The sequence below is a fragment of the Cavia porcellus genome, unplaced genomic scaffold (assembly GCF_034190915.1).
Source record: "Cavia porcellus strain 051 isolate PalLab524CR breed Dunkin Hartley unplaced genomic scaffold, mCavPor4.1 scaffold_12, whole genome shotgun sequence".
NCBI classification, from domain to species: Eukaryota; Metazoa; Chordata; class Mammalia; order Rodentia; family Caviidae; genus Cavia; species Cavia porcellus.
Window position 1 is genome coordinate 78,718,525 of NW_026947495.1, and position 17,539 is coordinate 78,736,063.

The following is a 17,539-nucleotide window of genomic DNA, read 5'->3' on the forward strand; positions in this document are numbered from 1 at the left end:
ACAAATCACTATAATGTGACATTAAAACACTTTTATTGTGTGTCTTAAGAATGCACAAAATTTGGTTTCCAGAGGAGCAGACTCTCGGAGACGTTGCACACTCTTAACGACATATGTGTGTCAAGGTGAAATCACAAGCAGCCCCTGAAACCCAAAAAAACAAATCAGTATTGCAAATCACTCAGGACAGGAATGGTGAGCATTATTATTATGCCATGGAAACTGCTAATTCAACATAAAGTTGTCATACACAAAAAGCCCTGAAGAATAATTTAGAAATTTGAGATTTCAAAAAAAAATCGTATTGTATATACATTACATTACTGATCCTTAAACTTTAAATTTAATTGTACTCAAACTCTTGTAAACACGTGTATAGACTCAGTAATAAATGAATACATGGACAATGAATAATTCAATGGATTAATTATAATTCTAAAGCTAGTATTCATTATGTACATGGAACGTGTCTTTAAGTGATGTGTTATTCAAATTGTTTCTGTGCCGTGGCGGTGGAGGTTGGCCTTGTCTGTTGATTTCCATCGCATCAATACTTCCCAGTGTCTGCTTTTAAGCTGTCAGTACGATATCACTTAACAGGAGATAGAAGAGATGCCTACATTTGGCTTTTTAAAAAGTCAGTGTCAGCTGCTTCCAGTACAGAAATATTTGTTAGGAGGATATCCTGCCACACCTTGAGATAGCAGCCATCATGCAGTTGTATAGATGGGGAAATGTTGGCGTTGATACTGACAAATTCACCTAACACACTGCTGGAATGAGAGAGTCAGCGTTCAAACTCTAGGCCTCCCTCCCCACATAGCCTAAAATTCTGCAGACACACGTGGCAGCATTCACTTATTTACACTCCTTAAGGCAGATTTTTGTAAACATGGAAGACTTGGACTCCAACAGTGATACGGCCACAAATGTGTATGACCTGGGTGCATTCCTGCTCACCTGCTTAAGCCCATGGGGTCATTCAAAGCAGGCCGTAAGTACATATTGGTACTGCTGAGATTCATATCAAGTTTTGAAATTCTGTAAGTTTTAAGGTGATAATTCTTAGATATGAGTTTTAAAAGAAGTTTTTAATCTTCCAAGGTGTGTGATGCAATGGTGCATTCCTGTCTTTTGTTCCATTTGTTTCAAATTTTCTCAAAAATTGCTCAAAACCCTTTCCTTTTTAGATATGCAGATGAGTATTCTTTAATATAAAACAGATGAAGCAACTTTAACTTGATTTTATATGTCATTCATATCTATATATGTATACATACCTAAAGCTAAACATGGATCAATTTTACTGTCATTCGTTTGATAAATAAAGCAACAATTTACAAGTTACAATGAGTCATTTGTAACTTGGATATCAATTTTGAAGCATGATGATTCTCTGTAGAAATTTCTTGTATTAACATATAATTCTGGAAATGAAAGCTTACATTTTTCAGGGGAGCAATTTAAATTTTGAAATACTTAGAGCAATGGGGAATGTAGGTGTCATGACAAAAATCACAATTTTCATTTTCTTTTGATAACCTTGATATTCTTTTTCAAATTGCCACTCTTATTTTAAGGCAAAGAAAGATTTTTGGATTTCATAATTCTACCTTTTTTGATTTACAATTCTGGAAAATTAAATCAGTCCAATAATACATGTAAAGTCTTCTCTATTCTCTATAATGGAGTCATTTCGTGCAGTTGCTTTGGTAACTGATTCTTTAGAGAAACTCAGAGCTTATAATATTCTTGATTAATTCCATCTTCAGAAACATTATGTCTAGTTTATATTAATGTATAAAACCACCTCAGATTTTTAAAAGATTATTTCTCTCAATTCTGAGTCTAAACATTTTAGTTAAAAGTAAAACTTTTATTGAGGAATGCATACTCTAAGCATGCTAAGTCCACTTAAAAAGGGAACATCTCTATTCAGATCTGATAGTAACATGATTTGCTTCAACAAGTCTTTTTATATTTCTGAATCTTTGAAATGAAGTTTCTGAGAATCGCCTTTCTCAGGGGTATTTTATTAAACGGACGTGAAAGATTAAATGCAAACTCCATAAAGGAACTGATAGTCAAATTCCAAAATTCTGTAGCTAATTAGGTTTTACGTTTTTAAATCGCATTCATTTTTATCAATAAAATTAAAATCATATTATATTCTGTGGAAAACTTACCAAGAAACTGTACCATAAAATTGTGTGAAGGCAAGAAAAGCAAATTCTGATCTTCAAAACAGAGCCAGACTTGAGAGTCATTTCCTGAGTTGAACTGAATCATGATTAACCTAGATAGTATTTGGAAGCCAATGTGTTATTGCACTGTAATCATTTCTTCTTCCTCTCATTCTTTTTCCAACTCTGAGCAGTCCGCATGGTTACTAAGCCTGACACCCTCTCTTTACCAGTTCAGCGTGCAGAGCTGACTGCGGGCCCCACATTCACCTTCTGCACCATCGCAGCTCATCAAGTTGTTACTCGCTTTGTTTCCCTGACTGCTAAACGTGGTGGCCTGATTTCTGCATCTGTCGAATAACTTTACAGCACAGATTAAGACACTCTGCATGGATAGTTCTCCTACTGTTAGGCAAACCTGAAACTATATCACAAGGGATCAGAATCAGGTTTTCTTCATGACTGAGAAAAGAACATATGAATAAAGCAGGGCAGAAGAGCATGCTTAACTCTGAGGCATTGGACTAGAATTGTAGAATTCATGTTTGAAAAGTCAGGCAGTAAAATTCCCCACCTCTGCCTCTATGGGGTCTACACTGTTAGATATTTACTCCAAATACGAGTAAGTTCTGTGAAATTTATATTCCTGTGCCTGAGTTGTTTCACTTAATTGGTTACCAGAGGTCTGGGAACGTGCAGGGACAAAGAAAGAAGACACTGGTCTAAGAGGAAATACTTACGGTAGACAGGTGAAATACTTATAGCTAGGCTGGTAAAAGAAACTTTAAGACCTCTATTATACAGCAAGGTGACTGTCATTAATGATGACATTATTCTCCTGAAAAACATAAAGAGCAATGTTGTCATCACTGAAAACTGTCACCACAAGAAGCTACCCCTTTGTTCATTAGCTGTGTGAACCATTTCACACGTATGTATAGTTTACAAGATCATAGCATACAAGGTAAAAATATCTTATATTATACATTACCGCATTATATTTATTACATAGAATACTATACATTAGTATTACATGTTACTATTATGTATTAACGTTCTATATTAGTATTCATTAATTATGTATAAGGTAATGCTATCATATAGCTATATTATTTATTAATTTATATATTAATTAATTTGTTCTGAGAAATTATTCCCATCAAAACAAATTATAGACCGAGTGCAGCACCCCCAGATGAGCAGTGTGCTGCGAGCATCTTATTCGGAAATCCTCCAGCAGGATAAAGCAGCCTGGATAAAGAGCTTCAGTGGAATCCCTTCTCATGAATAGATTTTATGTCCTTCATGTTTTCTTTGTTGCTTTCCTCCTGTCCTGTTTTCTCTACTGCTTTGTCACACACCTGTACATACATTAACACAGCTTGTGCACATACACACAGCATGTAAAGACACAAATATCTGGGCACACACTTAAAAAATGAAATGGAAAAGAATAGTGTGTAAACTTTAGTGTGAAAACATATAGTAGAAGCCCATAGAACCCTGTATCTGTAAATAGTGACCTCCAGAGATGTCAAATCATGTCAGACAGCACATATCCAACCAAAACCAGCAGCCAACAGAAATAAGGAGGGAAATCTAAAATAAAAGGACAAGATGGATTTAAAATGAAAACAAAACCAGATCAGTGTCAGGACTCCTGATTAATATCATAAAATTCAATAAAATTCAGTGAGGTCCTCCAAAAAGAATGTGTAAGCTACAGATATTACGTCTACCCACAATGCACTGGCAGAATGAAATTTATATAAGGTTTTAAGCATGCAAGTCACTGTACTTAGCATCTTTCTGAAAACAACTGCCAAAAATCCTTTTTACCTAAGTGACGACAATAGAAATATTTCAAAAGTACATACATATTTAATTTTAAATCATATATATTCATATATATGCCATCTATTTTATATGCATTTATTTATATTCCCTAATATATGTGTTTATGTTTTATGTCTTTGATAATTCTATATAAGCTATTTATTTGTTTAATAATAGATAGTGAATACACGTTTAGCACAAAGATCATAACTAATGTAAAACTGATACTTGTGCTGACAAGATGTAAATAATATAATTTTGTATTTGTGAAGTTAATAGGAAAAACCTGTAGGAAAAATCGCATGGAGTTTTACATAAGCAAAAAGGAATCTAAGGGCAACTTTTATAGTTGTGAAACCTATATAAAACTTGAGTGACAAAAAGATTATGCGAACTATAAGTACTGTTAATATAAACATAGCCAGCAGATGAAAAGATTAGTACCACGTAAAACAAGAGAATCAGGTCACAGACAAAGAAAACTGGCTGCCTGGAAGAATACAGATAAGATAACCTGTTATCCCAATGATCATAAGAAAAGTGTCATGAAATAATTAAAATTAAGCATGCAGTTACATTAAAAATGTGTTTGCTTGACGGGTTGTCACCTATTAAACAAGCATGAAACCCAAGATGAACCTGCAAAGCAAAACTCAATAGCATATTCGAGAAGCATACCCAAAGTGAGATAATTCAAAACAACCAAAGCTACAATGATAAGAAATATATACCATTAAAAGAAAACAAAATAAGACAGGGGGTTTTACTATTGTGCTGGACAAGGCAAAATTCAGGCCCCAAGTATTATATGTGGCAATGAAGTTCAGCTTTAAACCTAAACTCTGCATCACCATGAATGTGTAGCAGGTACGACTATCTACCCGACACAGCAAAGAGTAAAGGAAGCGGAATCCATAAGCCAAACATTACACAAGAGGCAAGGAGAAGCAGGAAACAATGGAGAAATGACTTTAAAACATCAATATCAGTTAGAAAGCTCAAAAGCACAAAAAGCAGGAAAGAGAAACCTACTACATGTAACAAAAGTAGCAAGCATAGTGATGCGTGTCTGTAATACCTAGCATTCAGAAACCCAAGGCAGGAAGACGACCTGGAGTTCAAGGCCAGCCTGAGCTATACAGTGAAACTATCTCAGAAAGAAAGAAAGAAAGAAAGAAAGAAAGAAAGAAAGAAAGAAAGAAAGAAAGAAAGAAAGAAAGAAAGAACTCCATGTCTTATAGTTATAAACCAGCATTTAAAATATGAGACAATATTAGACAATGTGTTTTTATTTCAACAAACATGATATTGACAAATTAGTGACATATTAAAACACAAAGTAAACATCATTGTATGGAGTAGAATTACACAATTTGGGTCACAACACAATGAAAACAAACAAAACTTAAAACAAAATAAAATTAATTATATAAAATGAGTACATTTCATGAAAGAGTAATTCATCAAAACTGACACAAGAGGAAACAGAAAGCAACCTAGGGTTAATAAAGAATGTGTTAATAAAAATACCTCCAAAAAGTGACAATTTACATAATGAATTTAGGATAAAAGGAAGACAGGTTATTGCATAATTTAAGGCAATTGTGACCACACACACACGTGCCCAAAACATAGCAAAGAAATTAAAGCAAGCGAGAAAGAAAGTAATTCTGACCAATGTGTTTTATGAATAAAGCAAACAAGTCTCCATTTATAACATCAAAAAGTTAAATGCATTAATATATAAAAAGTATGTTATGATCGAGAGAATTTTGCTCAATTGGCAAGACTGGACTGTCATTTAATGGTCAATTAATGTAATTCATAATATTAATGGCATAGAAAGAGGATCAGATTTGAGTGGTGCCAGCAAAGCATGTGAGAACATTTAAAATCATTTGACACCTCAGTAATCAAAAGTGTCAGCATGTGTGGAATGCCAGGAAATACACTCAAACAGGCAAACAACATCTATGAAAATCAGAGAATCGATAATATTCTTAATGGTGAAGGCTGGAAATTTTCACCCTGGGTTTCCATACATGCCAGGAATGCCAGCTGTTCTGTGCCGCACAGAATAAAGAGCGCATTTGTCTTTCTTAACTAAGTAGTAACACAGATGGCCAATAGAAAGAGTGAGGATAGAGGACAGTTGAGCAGGAAGTTAAAGAGAAAGGAGACAGCAGAAAAGACACTTCTGCATGTGGATAAATGAACAATGAAAGGACTGCATCATGTCCAGTTCTGTGAGGGACTTTCCTACTGTACTGCACTGTGATCAGCAGATAGTTTTCTCCAGCTGCATAGTGATGAGAAACATTTCCTCCTCGGAGGTATAATCTACCCAAAGGTACTATTCATGACCTTTTGGAAACTGATTATTTTTGGAAAATCTTATTACATTTTCTGGTAATCTGGTTTAATACCACTTGGTCAAAATAAGTAAGAATGTATTCCATAACTTATTGTCTTTTTATTAAATTTAAAATTATAAAATAACCAGACGATTACTAAACAGCATTGATTTTTTTTTGTTACATGAACAAAATATTTTCACAAATACTTCTTTCAGCCACCTATCATAAATTTATATTTAAAAAGAAATGTCATCAAGAAAATTATACATTTTCATAGAGTGCTATGCTAACATACTAATGGATTGTACTTAATAGCTTAAACATCAAGAATAAATCACCATTTTGATGAATCTGAAGATACACTTAGGAACCTTACTCTCAGAAAACAAATGGAGATGCTTTCATTATTATGTAAACATTGCAAGCTTATTGCTTTAAAACAAGTGAATGTTATGGAGAATAAGTGCATTAAAAGATCTTTTGAGTTAGGGCCTGTTTCCGAGAAATATTTATGCTTTAATAATTGCAAATAAATTTATAGTAAATTTAATTTTTGCATGTGGAATCATGTTTTATCGAAAAGCTTAGCAATTACAACATGAAGCACTCTTAATAAAATATACAGATTGAGAGTGGCTGATACAGAATAACAACACTAATAGTATTAGAAAACAATTTACTCAAATAAAAAAGCAATTTGATACAGTTTGCTTCTTACATGGTGCTGTCTTCAATTTCTTGGCAAAGTAAATTAGTTCAAGAAATATGTCCCATATGAAGTGGGTTGACCTACATCATAAAATAGAAGGTCAAGGAAATTTTACTGGAGTGAATTTATAAGAATAGTTCTGTAAAATGTGTTTTAAAATAATATCCAGAAAACTAGATGTAATTTGTTAGCAACTTAATCCTCTTTCATATACATACACCATCTTCTCTCTAACAGGTGAATCCAGAAATGGTAAGGAATGTGGCTGGGGATAAAATGGAAACCATGTTCTTTGTGTTGCTCTTAATTTATCTTTGAATTAGGGGACTTTCATTTTTCTAGTATATCTGACTACACACAAAAAATATGAAGTTTCAATGTCAACACCTTGAAAAAGATTTGGATTCTAAAACATCTGAGACAAATGGTACATTTCTGTCAAAAAATAGAGACACAAACTGTCAAATGTCTCACCTTTACAAGCACAAGAAACAATAATCAAATATAGTCAAACTGATATAAATAAAAATAAAAATAGGTGGATTTGAGACAAGAGAATAGAAAGAAGAAAAGCAAGTTACACAATACAAAATAAGACTAAGTTCCAAGACCCTTAATTATAGGTAAATAGTTTTGAAATTTCATTTCCTTTAGTATCTGAATGAGACGTTTTCCAGCGCCCCTGAGACAGGGGAAGCATTACGACCACACATTGCATTGTAAAGTTAGGGCCATACAGCTTCCTGAGGATTTATGTCCTAACAACTTACTATCCCTGTGAGGAAAGCACACGGAAAATAAAACAAAATTATTTCATTCTTTTAGTCACAATTTCTTACAAATATAATGCACACAATCCCTGGATACTGAAGAAGTTCTCAAAACTTGGAAGCAACTTAGACCCTGCTGTCTCATTGATGTTTATTGTGGGACTTGCTTATTATCACAGCACACCCAAAGATCCAGTTTTGCAAGATGTGACCTTCTAATGCCACAAGGCAAGCAGTTCTGTACATGCCTGAGCTCTTACCTTAAACCCGGAATATGGCACTAACCTGACAGTGGCTATTTTACCTTCAGCCCCTAAAGTTAGATTTGGGGTCATTCCACTAAATCCTTAGAGTTGAGGGCAGAGGCGAAATTCTTTAAGAGTCTATCTCAGGATCATGTTATACTTAGATATTGTAATTACACAGACACACACCTGTAGAAATTGGACTTCAACAAATGGGTAATCTAGATTTCCACTGCTGCTGTGTTGAAAATGAACAATATACGTAAGAGCAAAAACAACACCCCAAAAAGGCATTGTAGAGTAAAATTACGTGATTTTTTTCTCTAAGTTTCATCCCACATTCTGAATGCTGTAATCTCAGAAACTGCTGAAACCTTCCCAAGCATCTTTCCATTGTCCTCTCCATGCAACGTTGCTTTTGGTTCCTCTTAAGCTCCTGCTGTGTTCACTCCCTGCTCCTTCTCATCTCAAATCAAGGGGCTGTCTCCGTTGCTCACATGGCCCCAAGACAAATGTGGTACAATAACGGTGTCCTCTTCCTGAGTCCCAGAAATAGAACTGCTGCAAACCTCCATGATTAAAACTGCAAATCTTCCCATGAACAAGGAGACTGTGAGAAAAACTTGACAAATTCTAAGGGGGAAAGAACCTTCACAAAGGCACGAGAAGGACACACACGTGATGGCTGTTGTTATGAGTCATATAGGGATTTGCAGAGATGATGTCACATAACTTGGTATCAGACAAATGAGCACATTGCAGATAAAATAGGAATGAAGAAATACAGTGTGACAATTAAGAAGTGGGTTCTGCCAGATCAGTGGGTTTTTCAAGTTGTTTATTATAACCCCCTTGATGAGATTGGAGTTAGAAGATGGAACCCCATGAGGTCTGGGTTAGGTTGTGCCAGTTTAGCCTCTTTGTAATGCAAGCACAGTTCCTTCCATAGACCAACCCGAAAAAAGGCAGGAAAGTGTGACTGCAGAGTTAAACATCAGTGAAAGGATAAGAGTCTCACTGCCAAGGGTAAGTCCAAACAGCAAGGGAGAAGGGTCTGCAGAGGCAGGAGAAGGCAGCTAGCTTGAGAAAGCTCAAAAGAAAAAGGATTCAAATAGGCACTATACTATACTGCCTGGATTGCAGAATGAAATCCTGGGGAAGAAGAGAAATTAGTAAGCTTAACTTGCCTTTTACAGCAATGACACAATGAGAGCTCATTGCTTTTTGATCAGTGATCACCCCTATGAGATAAAACATAATTAACTAGAGAGTAAAGTCTATGGTTCCATCAGGCAGCACCAGGTACAAAGACAAATGCTGAGCAGTAAGGACCAGAGAGGAGCATTTAATGATCGCCAGTGTGGGCTCACAACAGCAGGGATCCAGAGCTGTGGCGCAGAGGAAGAGGATCTTTATATGGATTATAGGGATGTTGGGGAAAATTAATCTTAATAAATGACCAGAGATGAGGCAAAAAGAGATGAATGAATTAAGCATTAGGGACCTTGCAAACTGATTAAACGATCATAATTATCTATGATACGTGGCCCACAATAGTGGCAGCACGCAAAAGAGTGTTACGGTTAAGCTACTTCTATGCAGACTTACCAAAAATAACTTCCTAGGTCTCTGATACTGATGATAACTATATTAAGCACTGCAATTAGTAGGTACCTATTGATGTTTTAGAATATGCCCTCAAAATTTGGTGAAAAATAAACTGCCCATAATTCATTATTTCAAAACATCCATCACAGGATTTCCTAAAAGATATGCACAGGTTACGGAGAATATGACAGAATGAACTTCTAACATGCTTTTATTCGTAATGCCAAATAGTCAAGGCTTCAAAATACACATCATTATGATAAAAAAGGAATAGTAATGTAGAAGTTGTCCTTATCTGACAATTTGATAAGTCGTTTTTATCTTTAAATAATATAAAAAATGATTATATTCATTAACTTTCCTATCCCCAAGACAAGATACCCAACAACCACAGTTTAGATAAGGAGAGATTTAATTTGGCTCTCAGTTTTGGAGAAGTCAGTCCATTGCAGTCTGATTTGACTGCAAAGGAGAGACTGTTTGGTGGAGGAGCCTGGGAGAGGGTGTCTGCACAATCTTTGGTAGCCTAGAAGCAGAGAATAAAAGGTGGAGTTGTGGGCAAAACCAGGCCCCCAGTGACCAATTCCATATGTTCAGCTCTGCACTCATCAATAGATTTATTCATTGATGAGGAGAGTACTGCATTTCCACTTTCTGAGATATACGCAAGGCATCTTTCCTATTGTCCTGATTCAAAGTACATGACTTCCTGTTAGTTTTAATTTTTCCAACAACCATATTCTCCTTGAATTTAGCTTCACAGGTTCCACATTTTTGGCCAAGTTACAGCATTTTGCAAATCATCCAACAATCTTTTTTCTTCATGATTATCACCATAAATCTGTTTTAAAAACTGCGAGCAGTACCGATGTCACAGACTGATCATTGGGCTGCCTTGAAATTTCCTTCACCAGATCAATTAATCTACTGACTTTAAATTCAGCCTCACAGGAAGTCATAGGAATGGAACAAAACATAAAACAAATTCTTTGCCTGAATGGAACATGAATGCTCTCATTTCCACCTGAAATGACATGACTGACCTTTACTGTCCACTCCTGCATCAGTGTTCTGATCTTCTGGGCTCTGACTTACATCACCCATCAAGCACAACTTACAGTATTTCCAAACTTTTCCAAACTCTTCCTGCAAACCAGTTCCAAAAGCTTCTAAATCACACAGTCAAGTATAGTTACCTCAGCAGCCCTGGATCTCCAGTTACTACTTCATGTATTATTCAGCTTCTGTTGCAAGGATAAAATGCCTAAGGTGTACAAGTTAAAGGAGGAGAGGTTTAATTTGGTTCAGTTTGGGGATGGAGGTTCTCAGTCCATGATCAGCTGGCTACAAGGCAAACAAAACAAAACAAAACAAAACAAAAAACAAAAAAAACAAAAAACAAACAAACAAACAAACAAACAAAAAAAACACGGTGGTAGCCAGGCCTGGCAGAGGACAGCTGTTCAACCCATGGCAGCCAGGAAGCAGAGAAAGTCAAGGGGGACTGGAGACAGGAGGGCACACTTTGAGTCACACCCCCAGTGATGCCCCACACACCCGGTTCCCCTCCTCAGCACACTCAGCTGCTCAGTCACCTTCCAAAAGTCCCACCTCTGACCCTGTGAGACAGTTGTGCAAATGTAGTAGTTAAACCATAGCGATGACCAAAAGGATTTCAACACACGTTTTTTTGTATCATTGTACAAGAGTGCTATCTTGGGACATACATTTTATTGGCAGCTCCACAGCCTTTATATTTGCCTTTGCTCACAGAATTAAATAGTTCAAGATTTTTTTGTAGGTATTTGTCAATGTAAAAAATTATAAAATCTTGAAGTAAATACTGCTTTATGATATGACACAGTACTAGCAAGTCTTAAGGCAAAACATTATGAAATTCCTTTCTTTAGTTTCCTCAGTCAAGGAACAGATACAGTCTATGTTTGGGGGTTATTTAAGGTTTGTTTATGAATACAGGGTATTTTTTATAGTTTTTCTAGAAAAGTTTCAGTTTATACCTGTTGTCCTGGAAAATAGTAACCAGTGTTTCTCTACACACCCTAAAATTCCTGGTTTGCAAGATATAATGTATTATTTCTGAGGTGATGGTTAGAACCTAGTTCTATATTACTGCTATTTTTAAATCTCTATCTCACACATTACTCAGCACAGATAAGACTTATTGTGCTTTGCAGAAAAGACAACTGCATTTTCCTGGAAATTGCATAAAAATTCAGAGAAGCAAAAACCAAAATATGTAAGATTTATTATTTCAAACCTACATTACACATTATCCAGTAATTAAACTCACTACCAGTTCAATGGAAAACTTTTTCATGTGTTCTATATATAAATATGTTTACACCAAAGAAGACAGTCCGAATAAGATGTGTATAAAATGTGATTGGATTGCAAGCATAATTTTGCTTTAACATAGAAGCAATCTGTGTTTGCTTCTATGATGCCCTCAAGCTTCCGGGTTCCACCCTCGTTTCCCTCTTCCTCAGGGACGGCCTTACTGTCTGAAAACAGAGCAATCCGCACAGATCTTTGCAACACAGCTCTGACCCATTCTCACACGTACTCACACACACACACATCCACGCACACACAGTCTTAACTGCATGCACATTTGCAAGTGGTCTCCTTTTGTACTTATTTGTGTGAACAAGATGTTCGGGCTCTCAGAGAAAACCAAACCTTTTGCTTTTTACTAGCTTTTTTTTTCCCTTTCAGCCTCTCACCTATTAAATGCTACCATTCCAGGTTTTCCACCTTGCTTTTGGAATTCCTCTTTCCTCACTGTTCACCCATCTTCCACCTTGGCTGATTGTTTCTCACCCAGGCATCAAGGCTCCCGGCCTCCCTGTGTGCTGCTGCGTTTTCTAGCAGAGTCTACCGTTCTGCATTTCATACAGTTGCACATTTGACACAAAATGCAGGATTCCAAGCTTAGCCCAAATTTCAGGGAAAAAGGTTATAATATAAATAATATTACGGATGATATATACCATGTTATGTATTAATTAATGAAATGTATGAATTTTCTCTGTTTCTTTCCCAAATTAGACTTCCTTTTGAACCCCAAACTTGCATATATAACTTCCTACTTGGTAAATCCATTAAAATATTCAGAAGTTTGCATTTTCAATATGGCACACCTGTTTCTCCTCTCCACTCGCTTCTCAGTGACAAATGAGTTTTCCATTTTTTAATATTTTTCCGGTATTCTCTGATATTCCTGTCCTTGTACTCCCAGCTGCCTCTGGCTACAGCTGACTGCAGAGCTCAGTCTGGCCTGCAGCCTGTTCTGAGCGACTGTTATCACCTTGAGCCTCTGCACTTAAACCTGAACTCACTCAGCTTGGGCAGCTTCCCTGCTCCTGTGCTTAATTTGTCCTTGTGGGTTCACACACACACATCTAAAAATATATGAACTTATTCATTGTGCGGTCATTTTCACACACTTAGGATCATGTTGCTAAAAAAGAAAAGTTCAAGTGACCAGTGTGATTGGCGTTGTGATTCTGCAAAGCAGCACCAGCCTAGGAGAAGGTCTGAGGACTGGTGAGGCAGATATCTCGTGTCCCAGGAGCTGCAAACACCAGCAAATCATGTCTTCTGTGACTGCTGGGTGTCCCTCACGTGCATTGTTCAGGCATGTGTATCCCAGAAACCAAAGAGGACATGCAGTGTGGTGGCATCTGAATGCTGAAGGGTGTTTCAGGGAGCCATTCAGGGAATCTTCTAAGGTTTAAACTACAGTACTTAAAGAAAATAATGACCAACAGTGCCTGTTTCGTGTGACAATGCATTGTAGTAGGTTGGCTTACTTCATTCTAATAGGTGTTTGCAGAGGTTAGCATCCCCCTACCCGTGCTGGAGAGAATGAAGCATCTCTTTCCTAAGTAATGAAATACCTCTTTTGTTCAAAACTTTATCACTAAGGCATAGCATACGATCTAGTATACAGCAGGTATGCAATAAACAGAAGAGGCAGGGAGAGAGAGAGATAGACAGACAGACAGAAACAGACAAAGACAGAAGAACTGGAAGGTGAGAGTGTGCTCTGTGTTACTGTTTGATGAGCACCTCCATGGTCAGCTCACTCACCGTGAGGGAAAGAACTAAACCTCACAGCAGCTGCACCCTCCTCCTGCTGAACACCTGCACTGCTGGGGCATCAGCAGCAGCTAAAGCACCTGGAGGCCAGGAGAATACAGCATAAGATAGAGCTGCGGAAGTCTGAGACCTGCCTTCTACTCACCGGCAGGTGATGGCTCTCTGTAACCGTTCTTCTCATGTCAAAGAGCCGAAGCAGAGGTGAGACCTCGCTCCTCCTACCACACATAGGCCTCATCGGATGATTTCATTCTCTCCCTCCCTCTGCCTCTCTCTCTCTCTCTCTCTCTCTCTCTCTCTCTCTCTCTCTCTCTCTCTCTCTCTCTCTCTCCCTCTCTCTTTTTCCCTCCCCCCATCCCTCTCTGTATTTGTTACAGGGAAGTGAACCCGGATCCTTACATCTGATCTCTGTCATCAGTCCCTTTATAATAATTTTTGTTAGATGTTGAGACAGGCACCCAAAGTTGGGCTGACTGGGCCCTAATTTAGGATCCTCCTTGCCCAGCCTCAGAGTGCTGGGATCACATGCCGGGCCACCGCACCCAGTGCTCATTTTCACTGGTCTTTCCTCTATTGGTATAAAAATCCACAATGTGGGGCAGAGTTACTTGGAAATTCAAGGAAATTCAAACAGTTGAATGCAGTGTGCAGAGACCGAGCCCAGGCAAGCGGTCTCTGTGCCTCTTCATGCAGATGGGAGCCACTGCTTTCCAGGACAGTGTTGTCTCTGGCTGAAAATCCTCCTCTCCCTTCTCCCAGTGAACCCAGCAGCTTGGTCATGGAGGAGATGGCTTCTTTCCTGAAGTGGCCCTCAAGCTTTGAAAAGGGTGCTTAGTACTCCTTAGCAAACCACGGTATGAGGCCACTGAGAATTCACACTGCATAGTAGAGACTCAGCAAAACACCACCATGCATTTTTTAAGGTTTTCTCCATGGCAGTCTTTGGCAGGTCTCTTTATCTGCCAGTAACTGGCAGAATAGAGAAAATGTGGGCTGGGTCATGAATACCTGGTGGCAAAAACTTTAGTATGCACTTTTCAAAATTGTATAATGCCTTGTTTCCACACTGTTTTCTAGTAATTCAAGAATATAAAAACAGAGTTTGGACAGTATGTAGAGCTTTAATTTTCTTATATGCATGTCTAAAAATAAATTGATACTTTTTCAAGCCAAATATTATCTTAGTAATATTAATGTGAGATTGTAGGAGATGAGATTTTAAAAGAAAAAAGTGGAAAGGCATAAGACAGTCATTTAGAATTCTGCTCCATCAGCCAGACTGTAGTAATGAACACAAACACAGCAATCGATCAGAGAGAGGCTGCATGGACTGGTCATCTGAATGATAGACATTTGTACAGAGACATGTTAGGCATAGCATAGACATAATCCGTAGAGTTGGCCAGGGAAGTAAGTGCGTGTTAATATCAGAGCAATTCTCACTGTATAACAACATGCCACACAAAAAATAAATAAATCAAGTATTCAGAGAGCAGAAGAATAACAGAATCATTTCCTTACCGTTTTGGACATTTTTATGAGATTATGGTTATACACATTTATGTCTGTGTGCCTATATTATATATACATATTCATAGTATAGAAAATGTACAACATATATAATGTATACAATTATGAAAGAATATGTAATAAATTGTGTTATCTATTAAAATAGATTTGATTATACTCATTACAAATAGAAAGAGCTATATCATCACATATAATTTTTTTAATATATGTTTAGTGGTCAACAAACATGAATTTAAACCAAAACTGTATCCTGTTCTTGTGTTTGACCATATTCTAAACAAACATACTGTTTTGTCGTTAGGCTAAAAATCAGTGAGATGCAACATCTGACATGCTTTTTATGCTAGAGGACACCAGGCCCGGACAAAGATGATCAAACTATTGGTGACGGGAAGGAACTGCTCCTGGAAAGCAAGCCTGTGAGGTAACTAGAGAGATGATCCATCAGGACTCTGGCACTGGGTCTCACTTCAAATTGTCCCCTCGCTGTGCCCATAATTCCAAGGCCTTAGCTCACATCACCCCCGGACCCTGAGCGCGTCCAGCACCATAAAGCTCATTTTAAAGTCATCAAGCCAGGCTTTCAAGCTTGGTTTTAATTTTAATTTATGCATTTGTTTGTGCTAGAAGCATGTCATTCATTTTTAAGAACTTGAATTTCCATCTGCATTTAATAATTTGCAAAATATATCTATGAAAAATGAAATTCTGATACAAGATTGATTGAATGTAGAAGTAATTGAGACATTTAATATAGGAATTTTCAGCCAATAAGTTTCATACAATAATATGTTCACTTAAATCTGTAGTTCATTTCTATATCCTAAACTTATACATCTTTTTAAAAATATTTTAAGTACTACATATTTGTTTACAAATATAAAAGCACATTTATAGAGTTTTTGGTCATTGTTTACATATGGAGATAAATAAGGATACAGTTTTCATAGAAAATAATGTGAATCATTGCATTAATAAGGAATGAATAGTTTTCTTCATTTTAAGTGTTTTACAATTATATTTTGACTTTCTGTTGATTCCAATATGTATATAAGTTCCTCGGAGACTTATATTTTTAATATTCACAGTAATTATTGACATAGGGGGACATATGTCAATTTTACATCTAATTTTGTGGCTCTTCCTGCTTTTTCTAGGTTTGCTCAAACATAGGAAAAAGCAAAAGCAAGCGTGCCTTCCATCCTTAGTAACCTGTAGGTGTGAAATGTGTTAAGTGTGACACTTCAAAGTTTAAAGCTGGTGCAACGGCAGAAGTTCACACATGGAACAGAGTATCTGGGGATTTGGGGGTTCACGGAGCTACAGTGAAGCGAGCAACTCTCTTTTTAACCTGTAACCTGTATTATGCATTACCATAACACCTCTGTATTACCCATGTTTATAAAATTGTCCATATAAAACAACCTGGGGACAGAAATGCTTCGTAGAAAGGAAGGCTTGGCGAGGGCATCCAGCCTGCAGAAAAACAATCGTTAGGTAAAAGACAACAAAACAAACTCATACCGTACGAGGAACATGGTCGCAGGTTGACCATGAACAACTTTGCCTGCAGGTAGAGGCGATGTGTGTCTATGAAAGCCTGAGGACCAAAGCAAACTCCAATCACTGAAATCCTTGTGGGTGGCTCTTTCCTGGAAATGAGAAGGATGTGATAGCCATGGTGATCCACACCTGCACATAATTAGAACCATGTGTTCAGTGCACACTGTGTGTAGGTTCTGGGCTGTATTTTTTCCCCTTCTCATTATAAAAGCTATTTCAACATATGAAATTTCTCTACACATGATATTTTATCATAATTTTATAGTACATCATATAATTGTCAAAAGAATATGGGTTTTCAGAACATTTATTAAAATGATAAGCAATGTAGCCTTTGCTAGCATCCCATGTTTATAATCCTTGAAAATAATCATCTGTAGTTTATTTTTATCTTAAGTAAGTCACACATTTAGTCCAGAATGAATAATTGAACATTTTGCTACTTACTTTGAAATATCTGTATATATGATTATAAATCACTCAATCTGTTTGTTTGCCTCTCCTCAAAATTACGTGTTTGCTTGTTGTTTCCTTGAAATCACATATTTTTAGCATTCATAATTATCCAAATATCCATATATTATGTACATTCGATATAATTTCATGATCTTGAGAA

At 36.8% G+C, this 17,539-nt stretch overlaps 1 long non-coding RNA gene across 1 annotated transcript; it reads right to left on the bottom strand.

Annotated features, from left to right (window-relative positions):
• Positions 1-2,186: 2,186 nt before the first annotated feature.
• LOC134478224 (uncharacterized) lies at positions 2,187-17,056 on the bottom strand. Its single transcript, XR_010050713.1, has 3 exons — positions 16,885-17,056; positions 2,924-3,021; positions 2,187-2,296 (listed from the first exon to the last, which is right to left on the bottom strand). It is a non-coding gene; the product is annotated as an uncharacterized LOC134478224 (long non-coding RNA).
• Between the last annotated feature and the right edge of the window lie 483 nt (positions 17,057-17,539).